The 12661-nt window shown below is 47.4% G+C and overlaps 1 protein-coding gene across 2 annotated transcripts in view; it reads right to left on the bottom strand.

Moving 5' to 3' along the window:
• The window catches only part of SPAG6 (sperm associated antigen 6), a 67370-nt gene that overhangs the window by 38964 nt on the left and 15745 nt on the right, over positions 1-12661 (bottom strand). The window lies entirely within an intron of this gene.

The raw sequence follows: 12661 nt of genomic DNA, 5'->3' as shown, positions 1-12661 counted from the left end.
TCCTTCCATGACCTCATCATCCAAGCACAGCAAGTCAGCCTCAAAACGTAGCAGCGATTCTCGCCGGTCTACAGCCTCCTTGCTCGCCGTGGAGGTAGCCAAAGCCAAAGCAGATGCTGCTGCGGCAACCAAGAGGGCTGAATTTGCCAAGAGGGAAGAAGAACTGATGAAGGAAGCTGCCAACAGGGAAGCTCAGCTATGGAAGGAAGCTGCCGACAGGGAAGCTCAGCTACGGAAGGAAGCTGCCGACAGGGAAGCTGAGCTACGGACACTCTGAGAGCAGAAGCAGCAGAGTTACACGCCAAGGTGAAGGCCCTAGAGGATGGCCTCCGGGATTCGAATTCAGATCACAGCCTACCACAGCTGGAGGAGCTGGATCCAACTCAACAGGTACTGTCCTATGTAGAGGAACTTAGTGCCTCCACACTGGACTTCGCCACACCAGTGCTCAACTCCACTGCTCCTGAACTCAAACCAGAAGAGTCAACTCATCCTGTGCCTTCCTCAGCTGTCTGGATTTCGGCTGCACCTGCAGAGCCCCTGGGTACTCCACCAGTTCCTGCCACTCCAGCCTCACCAGCAGCACCTCAGCCGCTGGCTCCTGTCATCCCAGTCGCATCTGCAGAGCCTCAGCTCACTCCTCTGGCTCTTGCTCTCCCAGACTGGAATCCAGTTACACCCATTGCATCGACCTTTTGCAAGGCCGACATCAAGTGCTATGAGTGCAGCAGTGACACACATTCGACTGCCATGCACACGGATGCCACGCCAACACAGCCAGTTGTGCCTGACAACCCTGCCTCCCAAGGGGAGAAGCCTGTTTCGGCCCACTGCACTCAAGTGTGTGGCGTTGGGAGCAACAACCGGTCCTGCCATCAGATATGTCTCGCCAAAGTCTTTCCTGCTGGCCAACCCGAACAGGCCATCAAGATGTACGTTATCCTAGATAGCCACAGTACCCGATCCCTGGTCGACCCAATATTCTTTGAACTCTTCAACATATCAGGGGATGAACTGCCATACACCCTCAGAACGTGCGCTGGGGTCCAGCGCACGGCGGGGAGGAGAGCCGCCGGGTTCCAAATTGAATCTCTTGATGGCAATATCCAGTTCTCTCTACCTCCACTGTTGGAATGTGACGCCATACCAGATGATCGCGACCAGATTCCAACACCAGACATAGCGCTCCACCATCCTCACCTACAATCAATAGCAGATCACCTTCCTGCCCTGGATCCAGATGCACAGATCTTGCTTCTGCTAGGGATAGATGCCACCAATCTGCTAGTTTGCCACAAGGTGATTGTTGGACCTCCAGAGGTACGACCTAGGATGGGTCATAGTGAGGAATGTGTGTGTAGATCGCTTACAGATGCCAAACCAGATGAGCGTCTTTGCCACAACCATTATGGATAACGGACAAGCCTCACACTTGAAGCCATGTCCAGAACACTTCACACTAATGGAAGAGGACTATGGCCTTGGAACTACAGTGTTCCGAACAACCAAAGATGATAGCATGCTCGCCCCATCTATGGAAGACAAGCAATTCCTACAACTAATGGAAAAGGAACTTCAGCAGGACGACTCTGGAAGTTGGATTGCTCCACTCCCTTTCCGCACACCCAGACAGCGATTGCCCAACAACCGTGAACAAGCCCTATCTTGACTCAACACCTTGTGCAGAACCCTGGCAAGGAAGCCTGAGATGAAGGCCCACTTCGTGAATTTATGGACAAGATCCTGCAAAATAAGCATACAGAACTTGCACCTCCAGCACCAGCCCAAGAGAAACAGTTCACACGACGAGGAGTCCTATCTGCAGTGAACAGCTTGGTTGATCCCTTGGGGTTTGCTGCACCAGTGACCATCCAAGGAAAACACCTCCTACGCACCCTCTCCTTAGGCACCAAAGACTGGGATGAGCCTCTTCCCCCCGAACAAAGAAAGGAATGGGAGGCCTGGAGAGGTTCACTCAACTGCCTGCAAGCTATCCAGATCCCACGCACCTATGTACCAGTCTCACCTGCTGCCGCCTCCCGCAGAGAGCTACACATCTTATCAGATGCATCAACGAAAGCGATCGCAGCTGTAGCATATCTGCAGGTCGTTGGCGGGGAGAACCAAGTCCACGTGGGCTTCATCCTGGGGAAAGCTAAGTTAGCCCCCCTCCCACGTCTGGAACTATGCGGTGCTATGCTTGCTGTGGAGCTTGAAGAGATAATAGAGAGAGAGAGATGGACCTTACCTTTGATACCACTACCTTTTACACAGACAGCAAAGTAGTGCTCGGATACATACACAATCAAAGTTGTCAGTTCTATGTGTATGTCAGCAACCGAGTAGAGCGTATTCGACGATCCACATGCCCTAACCAGTGGCGACATGTCCCTACGGATCAGAATCCGGCAGACCACGCAACACGGTCTATCCCTGCCTCACAGCTGGCTGAGTCCTCCTAGCTGAAAGGACCTGACTTCCTCCTGCATTCAGTCAATCCAGTACAGCACGAGGAGGAACACTACGAGCTCCTAGACCCAGACCAGGACAATGAAGTTCGGCCTCAAGTCACCTGCATGAAAGTGGGAATCGAGACCAACTGCCATCTAGAAGCAAAGAGATTCGAACGATTCTCCAAATGGAAGCCACTTGTTCTAGGGGTGGCACGCTTCATCCACTTTGCTCGCCACCAGAGTACAGAGCCCAGAAGTACGACGCAGGGCGGAGTTCCTGATTTTCCAGAAGTACGACGCAGGGCGGAGTTCCTGATTTTCCAGAGAGTACAACATGAGTTCTACGTAGAAGAACTCGAAAGCACCAAGAAAGGGTTGCCAATACCCAAGAACAGTCCGCTACTTAAGCTGAACCCCTACCTCTATGATGATGGCTTACTTTGGGTAGGAGGGCGTCTGAAGGCAGCTGATGTAGGCTCAACAGTAGCGAACCCTATCATCCTTCCAGCTCAACATCATGTGACTGTCCTTTTGGTGAGCCACCACCATGAGCGGGTTCATCATCAAGGACGTCACTTCTCAGAAGGAGCCATCAGAGCAGCGGGCCTATGGATTGTGAGAGCGAAAAGATGCATCGCTGCAGTCCTACAGACCTGCGTACAATGCCGGAAGCTCAAAGGTCCCCATCAGCAGCAGAAGATGGCCGACCTGCCACCAGATCGACTCAGTACTGAGCCCCCTTTCACTAATGTTGGACTTGATGTATTTGGCCCCTGGAATGTAGTGACACGCAAGACCAAGGGAGGACAAGCCAACAGCAAGAGATGGGCAGTGCTATTCACATGTCTGAGCATCCAAGCCATACATATTGAAGTGATTGAGTTCATGGATGCCTCCAGCTTCATAAATGCCCTCAGAAGATTCCTTGCCATATGGGGACCTGTCAAGCTACTGAGGTCTGACCGTGGCATGAACTTCGTCGGCGCCTGCAAGGATCTGGGAATCAATGGAAGCACAGATCTTGATCCAACCCTCAACAGCTACCTGAGTGACCAAAATTGTAAATGGATCTTCAATCCACCCCACGCCTCTCATATGGGAGGAGTGTGGGAACGCATAATTGGCATTGCGCGCAGAATATTGGACACTATGCTAGCAGGAAAACCTTCTCTCACTCATGAGACCTTGGCTACCCTCCTGGCAGAGGTGTCCGCTATCATCAATGCCAGACCTTTAGTTCCAGTATCCTCTGATCCTGAGAACCCTACCATCTTAACACCAGCCACCTTGCTGACACAGAAGACAGGCGCCTGGCCTGCACCTCAAGGAGACTTCATCTCTAAGGATATGTTCAAGCAGCAATGGAGGCAAGTTCAACTCCTTGCTAACACCTTTTGGAAGCGATGGAAACAAGAGTACCTCCCAACTCTGCAATGCCGACGCAAGTGGGAGAAGTCTGAACCCAACCTACGAGAAGGTGATGTCGTCCTCCTGAAAGACAAGGACGCTCCTAGGAACTCGTGGCCCATGGGACTTATAGATCGAGTTCTGCCCAGTCCGCAAGATCGACGTTCGTGTAGCCAGACACGACGGCTCGAAGATTTTCACCAGACCAGTCACCAAAGTGGTCCTGCTTGTACGGAAGACTGATCTTGAAGACTGAAGCTCAAGCTTTGCATGCCATTTTGTTGCTTATATATTATATTTAGCCCTTATCTGCCTAGTTATGAATATAGCGCAGCATACTATCACTTATTCTTAGCTTATATTTGCTTTGTTGTGAGAACAGTGTTGCATGATGTATATGCTTAGACTTGTTAGGATACTCCACTAGCTTGCATGTTGGGGTGGAATCCATAGGATCCCAGGCGGGGAGTGTACTGCAACCGCAGCTTAGAAAGCCTCAGTATCTGGGTAGTCAGGACTATGTGCTGTCCCTTTAACAATTGGTACTCATGGGAATTGTAGTCCCCCCTCCAATATTGAAGTTTATTGTAGGCTTCCTGTGAAGGTGTTAAAAGTTGATGGTCCTCTTCCTCCCTTTGTTCGGATCTTACCCCCTCAAGCAAGGATGCAATAGCCATCATGAATTTAGCGCTTGTCTATAAATAAATCTGGACCAATAAAGATGTATCTTGCTTCTGATTGAACCATGTGTCGTTCACTGGCTCTAACTGTAAGTAAGGATTCCTTTGAAATCTGGGTTGAAAGAGGCAGCGCGTTAAAGCTACCTGGAAGCCAGCATCTTTTCCCAGCTGCTTCCAGAATAGTGCAAAAAATGGAATTTCAAAAGTAGGACAACACTGTATTAAGACCAAAATAATACTTATCATCAACAATGAAATAGACTATTTAGCATTACTAACTCTGGATTGGAAAATTCCTGAAGATTTGGGAGTGGAGCCAGGGGTGAACAGGGTTTGGGCAGGGGAGGGACCTATGTGGGGTTTCCCCTCCAAAGCAGCCATTTATTTGAAGGGAACTAATATCTGTTGCCTGGAGATCAGTTGTAATTCTTGGAGATCTCCAGGCCACACTTGGAGGTTGGCAACCCTAACAATAATCCTATTCCCCTTATAAAAGCACCTTCCTGAACCATTCCACTATTGTAAAGCCCTATTCCCTTGTCCTCCTGAACAATTCTGTTTAACAGTTTATGAAATGACAGAAGTGTGACATCATTTCTGGCCTCCTCAGGCAGGTCATTCCACAATCCAGCCAGCAAACATTAAATAAGATCAAGAGATCAACTTTTCTGGAGAGCAGTTTCCTGAAACCCTTCCCAAACATCTGGCAAAGGCAGGTTGATGCTCCTAGCTCTAGCAGATGATCGTTTCCTTGAAAAATCAGGGCTACGGTTCTAGTCTTTACTTTGGAAAGCCCTGAAAGTATGTGGGTACTGGGGAACTCTTAGAAGACAGAGAGGGAGGCTACCAGAATTTCCAGTGATCAGGGGTTCACAGCTCAGCATGTACGTCAGCATTTCTGACAGAAATGGGGGTGGGGGTGAGATCCTAATAAGCAAATCTATTCAAATGTAGTTAATTGGCATACTTTATGTAAGTCACAAGGTCCAGTTTTTCACGACACAAAATGTGAACTACCTAGTCAGACATTTTCTTTTTTAACACAAAGTACACTGAGCCTGGAATAAACCGTTAAAAATAAACACTACCCGTGCCAAGTTCTTCAAATCCGGCAAGGCTCCCAGATCCCTTTTCAGCCAATAAGAGCACTTTTTCATCATAAACACACCTCACATTCTGTTTGTAGTTTATTCAATCGCTAGTGATTCATTTCTCCAAAATGATGGTGCAAGATGGACTCTCTTCCTGAGTCACCTTCTCCAGCACAGTCCCTGTACCCCAGTCTCAGATATGGCTGGTGCAGAGGTTCAGTCTATACATCAACCCACTGCATGCACTACCCTCACTTTAATTTTTCTGTCAATAAGAACAATAAAAACAGGCCACAACTGGCACACACTGAAACAAAAAGATCCATGGGTTTGGCTGAGGCAGAAGGCCAGGCCTGCACTCCTTTGAGCCAGTTCTGTGCTGCACTTCTGCCAGTCTACCAGGTCAGCACACCATAGGCAAAGCCACACCCAAGCGGAGGGAGCAGGGGTGCCTATGCACTCAATGCACTTGATAACGGTGTTATCACAACATTTGAGCCAGACTTGTGCCATAAATGCAAAAAAGATTGGCCTAAAATGAACAGGGTGGACACTGAGACATTGAAGCAGTCCTGGAGCAACCTGAGCCAACTGGGCCCAATGCTGCTGGCAGGACCAACTGTCTAGAGCCTGGGCCACCACAATGACGACAACAGGCGGTAGACTCATCACTGGGCAAACCTACCCCTATTGCCATTGTTGCCACAGTCTGAGTCCCAGCCAAGCATACCTGCCATCAAGGCAGGGCCCCTTTGGCCCAGCTATCTTGTAGCTGCCAGTGGCCCTCCAGAGCAGCAGCCCACCCGGAATTCTCCCAATATGCTGAAGGGCCAGTCCACCTCTGAGCAGCACAGCCTGTGTTCAGAGGTGAAAGTAAGCCAATACAGGCCACTGTGGAGTACCAATGGAGTACTCATCTTCTACTCCAAGCCCCATGAAAGAGGCTGTACCACTAAAAATGTAAGCCTCTTACTGTGCCTATAACACCTGTTATCCCTGTTACTGCCTGTTGCCCCTACCTGTTGCACTGTTACTGTGCGCAAAGGCAAGAACAGGACATTGGACAGACGAAGCTTGAGATACTGCTGAGCAGGAGGAGGACTGGGTAAGCATATAGGTTATTCCCCACATTAGTACTTTTCACTACCTCCCACAGTAAACAGTAAACTGAGAAGCGGAGCAAGAAGCCTGCCTGCCTGCCACCTCCTTCTCTCAGAGGATCAGTTTCTATCAGATGCACTGAAACCACCTGGAGCGCTGCTGCCTGTGTCAGCTCCTGGCCAACGCAGGACAGCTGGCTGGGTGCAGCTTCTGCCACATGCAGGTTTAAGCTTTTATTTATTTATTTTGCACTCAGCTGCAAATATGGACAGGCAGTTTGGGTAGCATTCGTCAGGGCTTAATCCCGCATGTGAGTCCTATGCAGGCCTACAGACAGAGAACTGCCAAGGAGGGATTTCGGGCATCAAATTGTTCCAAATCAACTCTGAGCCAGACCTTGCCTGCATCTGCTGCTAATAGACGCTGCTGTAGGCTGACATGCTCCTTCCTCCCCATCTACTCACTTGCAAGATTTAAAATGTTCAGAGGCAGAGAGAACTGACCTGAAATTGAAAGCAGGTGGTGGTGGGGATTCCAGAAGCTCCTCGTCTAAGGTGGTGTTTTATATCATTTCAGAGCCATAGTGTTTACTCAAGAGAAAGAGATGGTGCGGTATAGTTAGTGGTTACAGTGTTGGAATACTCCAGGATTCCCTAATATGGTGTGTGGAGGTAGGCTTCCCAGTCGCCCGCCAGTGGAAGGCAATCTTCTGGGGCTTTGCCCCAAACCAGCAGGCAACCCGGTACAGTGTGCACTGGGAGATGTCACTTCCTGAAGTGATATAATTACACCAGCCACAGGCATGCTCCCTTCCTTCGATGGGGCCAACCCCAAATGGGTTGAATTTGCCCCATGCAAAGCAAGGGAGCACCCCCATGGCTGGCATGATAATGTCACTTCCAGGAAGTGACATCATCATGCAAGCAGCAGGAGCATGTGTACAAAAACAAAACTCTGGGAAGCATGAGGTACATGCCAGGCCCCCCCCATCTCCTGCCAGGAGGGTATAGAGACCTGGCAACCCTATGTGTGGGTAACATGGTGAATATGAAGGGTTTTTAGAAAGTGTGTGAGGCCAGGAGGGGCTTTTGTTCAGCAAGGCTTCTGATTAGCCACAGATTTGATTGGCTGTGCAGTTTTAAAAACATTGCTTTGGCAGCAGCTGCCACCACATCACAAGGATCTTCATTGTGTGACTGAAGATAAGCTGCAACAGCCACTTTGTGGCTGGCTGTACCTCCCGTGGCAGTCATTTTGTGTGCAGCCGTCTTTTGGTTATACCCACCACACTATATCAGATTAGGGATCCTATTCCCCCACTGGGGATGAGGGATCCCCCACTCCCACCTTTCCCCACCTCCACCATTTACTTGGCCGGTGGGGAGGAAAGGTGGGGAACAGGCCTCAGGTGCACTCCTGGGGCTGGCTAGATGACATCACTGATGTCATTGCACTGCCCCGAAAGCAGACCTGCGCTTCAGATTGTGCCAATTTGGGCCCCAAACGTTTGGGCCTCAAATTGGCCTGATGTGAAGTGCATGCACGCTCCCCGCCTTGTGAGGAGCATCCCGGGAGGAAGAAGAAGATAAGCACCAGGTCCCCCCTGCTCCCATCAGGAGGGTAAGGGGACCTGGCAACCCTATATCAGATTCCAAAAGTGCCCCCAGTTTCAAAAAGTATGGGGACCTCTAGATTCTCTCTGGAAGACCTGAGTTCAAATCCCCACCCTCCCATGGAGGTAGTTGGGTGACCTTGGGTCAGCCTAATCTACCTCACAGGATTATTGTGAAGACAAAAGCAGGGAAGCGGAGCCATGGCTTTTGTTCTGAGGTTCTTGGAAGAACAGTCAATAGATTTAGACATCTATAGAGAGGGAATTGCCGCTTCCCCCCCTACTTTCATCTACATCAGGAGAAGTGGAAATGGAGATCAAATGAGAGATGTCAACAATGTGATTACTCCCTATGACAGTATTGCTTTTTTCTGAGAGTGGGGAACGATGCAGAAACAGAATAGGAAGTTAAAACAGCTTCTCAGCTCTGCCTGCTCCTGGCTCCCAGCAGCCCTTCAGGGCTGCACTCCCCTGGGAACTTTCTGTAGGTGAAAGAGCCAGTCGTCTGTTGAAAGCAAGCAAGAACAACACTTCTCATAATGTAAGCGGTGGTTCTTCCATTTAAATGTCCATTTTCATCTCATCCAGAGTTTACTGGTAGGCTAGAATGGGGGGAGGCACACAAACCAAATCCTTCCCCATAAAAGAAAGAAAAGCAAAAATATTCTAAGGACATATTGGCACAAGATTGTGGCTTGTAGCTCTTGTTAATTAATTTGAATAGCGACAACTTCCCAGCTGTGTACTCACAAACATTAACATGGACAGGAATTTACCATTCCACTCATATGCATGTCCTGAAAGGGTGAGAAAAACAGTCCTTTGATTGTGAATTTGACAGGGTGATTAAAGGGTAATTAATCTGTGTTAGCAGCTTTGTCCATGCACCCTCTAGTTTACCTTAACTACATCTTGGGTTCATCACTCCATAACAACCTAGACACTAATTTATCCAGCTATTACGGATCATGAGCTATTTGGCAGTTGTGATAAATTACAGGAAATCAAAGTTTTCCAGGGACATCCAATGGAGTGCTAAACCTTAAATATTCTCAAATCTCCCAGGATGTTCCCAACACACTGATAAACCAGATCTATCACTATAATAATTTCAATTTTATAAAGAAAAGATATACTAAGATTCTAGATCTCTGTGTTGCACATGCCTTTTTTTAAATGTCAGCAGCTCAAGCCTCCAAAAACATTTCAAAAAGCAGTATTTTAAAATATCACATTATCAATTATATCAAACACCTTTATCCTCAAAGCATCTATACTAACATGCCAATGACCTGCAAATATATTTTAATCAAACTGATTAATGTCATTGATTGATTAAAAAGCAGAAGATTTCAAAATCATCTTTTAAAACATGTAACTGCTGGACAGATACAGTTAATTGAAGAAACGTTAAGAAAAAGAATAGCATTCAAAGACTGTCATGGGGGTGCTGTTCTGAAAATACAAACACGTTTTAAATATAAATGAATAAAGGCAGCTTCATCTCATATAGAAACATATGCAAATATGTTAATGAAGAAATGCAGATACAAAGAAATTCCATGATGGGTTCCAAAACTTTAATGTGTGCCATATGTTGACTTATCAACCCACCAGAATAACTTCTTGGATGGAATTACATCACATTATGCTTACATATATTAGAAACTACTAATCTGGGGAGCAAACTCTATAATTTATGGTTCTTTGGGTAGCAATTAGAAGGAAACGAGTCTCAGGGACTCAGGCTTATTTATATGCTTAATTACAGTCACTCCTGCAGCATTTGTGCTGAGTCAAAACTAGACAATGGTATGGTCCCTTTGTGAGAGACTCTGCGTACGCCTTCTCTGGAGTGCAGTGCTTTGAAACAGGACATTCTGTAGCTAAGCGAAACCATCCAGAGAGCTTACCCAAATTACTCAGCAGCAGTTTACAGCCAGTTTCTGCTACATGCATTTCCGACATTAAAAAATCCCCACCGATCAGAGAAAAATAAATGGTGTCCATGAACAGAACAAATGCAAAAGCAAACTTGAATGCTGTGCATAACTGAGCACTATCGATGGAAGTTATGAAATTATGCCCAGCATGGAGAGGAATTTTTCTCTGTCATACTCTCTCTTTCTTTCTCACACACACTGCTAGAATTCATTCAAGGGAGCTGAATAGATGGCAGTGAATTCAAGACAGACAAGAGACAATACATAACTACTGCTGATTAACTTATGGACACACACAGTTACGGAAGACAGAACTATGTACACATCTTGTAAGGCATCCAGTCCTTCTGCCCATCAGGCTGAATGCTGAGCTACTGGAACTTCATTAGATACAGCTGAGCATCCTCAAACATTCTGAGCCACAGACCAGTTAAAATGAAACAATTAAATTATAACAAATTTAATCCCATTGGCCAAACCATCTTAAATCAAATTTCTCTTGTCAACTGATTTCTGGGGGCTGCTGAACATGAATATACTGTGTGGGCATAAATACAATTTGAGAGAGTAGCTGTGACCTTCTGGGGCACTATGTCATTGTTCTGATGATGATAAGCTTCAGAACCTTCTAGTTAATCTGTTAGGGCTGCCAACCTCCAGGTGGGGCCTGGAGTCCTCCCAGAATTACTTCTCCAGGCATCTGTTCCCCTGGAGAAAATGGCAGCTTTGGAAATAGGATGCTGTGGCATCACATTCCTGATACCGCCCACCCAAAGGTCATGCTTGTCCAACCATACTGTGCTGGTCTATGAAAGTAATAAACATTCATTCGTGTCCACCACATGTGTACATTGGGCATCAGATTCACATAAGCGCCTATGTGTGTAGACAGACTTCAACCATGCAAACTAAACACTGTTTTGTGCTGCAATCAGAGGCTATGTATAAAAGATACTTTGCACACAAGTGTGCATACTCTTGGGACAGGATGTGTGAGCGTAATTCTGATTTCCTCACCATACAACTGGTCTAAGATGAGAATGGGATAGATAGGAACAGGATGGGGACAGGAACACATTTTGAAAAGCAGGCCTAACCCCAGCCCTGCCCTTCCTGTCTCGTGTGCAAGGGCTTCAACCGATGGCTTGGCGTGGAGGGGGGAAGAATATGAGAGTCAGATTGTGGGAAGAGACTGGAACTCCTTAGTGCTCCTATCAGACTTCAGAGGCTTTTAGGTCTCCTTAGGTCTTCAGGAATGCAGATTTCCCAGTACGGAGAAAGATTAAATGCAAGTGAAAACCACTGCTGCTTAATAGATGGCACCAACAGGCAACGGGTTGTGAGAGATAGCGACAGCCCTTCGGCATGAAGCCTGGCCTCCAGCTGCCGCATACTGAGATCTAACCTCCTGAGCCATAACTGCTGAAAAGAATACAGATATTCTTTAAAGGCAATACCTAAAAATATAAACACAGAAACAGGCTTAGTACATAAATCACAGCTCAGGGGGAATAAAGTTTGACGGGCAAATTGCTTGCCAATATCCCAGCTACATTTTCATCTGAGGAAATGTTCCCCCACGCACACACTCCATATGTCTGAACATTAGGCGTGAGTTCAGAGCCCAGAGCATCTGCAGTCTTTTGTTAGCCCAGAGTCATATAGCTCAGAAGAGCATTCAAGGAAAGAAAGGCTGTTGTAGTCAAGGTGCTCCTAAAGAGGGCAGCATCCTGCACCAGAGAGGGCATTAAGCTGCCTCACCACAGGATGGAACTGCTGCCTTGAAAGTTATTCAGATGCCTCGACCAGCTGCATGGCTCACTGGGGGGAAATGGGCAAGTGAGACTTCTTTTTTTTCCAATGCAGCTCTGTGATAGGAGCTCAGCACTGGTGTGATGCCATAGAGCCCTCTCTCTGAAGCTGCCATTTTCTCCCAGGGAACTGATCTCTGAAGATCAAATGCACATCCACTGAACTTTTCACAGCCACAAAGTAAAGAACTGGGGTACCTTCCTTCAAGTATTGGCAATCCTATGGCAAGCAAGTACCCTGAATTGGTCTCACAAATTTTTAGGGGTGAGGATTCTGATGGTTTATAGAGACCCCCAACAGCAGGCTCCGTATGTGATGGACATGAACCGTGGGAATGCTATATACTACGAGGACGCATGCATGTTGCTTAGCTCCCTATGCATTGTATACCTGCAATCCATTCGCACCAAAAGGTATAGATGGGTCTGTGAAGGAAGCCATATATGTGAATGGCTATTGCTCAGGACGCACTTTATGTTCGACAAGTGGTGGTAGGAAAAACTGCTCATCTCCAAATTTTATGCCTCCCTCTGACCTCTGGCTCACATACTGTCTGGCTATT

This window comes from Eublepharis macularius, chromosome 11, assembly GCF_028583425.1.
Source record: "Eublepharis macularius isolate TG4126 chromosome 11, MPM_Emac_v1.0, whole genome shotgun sequence".
Taxonomy (NCBI): Eukaryota; Metazoa; Chordata; class Lepidosauria; order Squamata; family Eublepharidae; genus Eublepharis; species Eublepharis macularius.
This window is presented reverse-complemented; position numbering and strand designations above follow the sequence as displayed.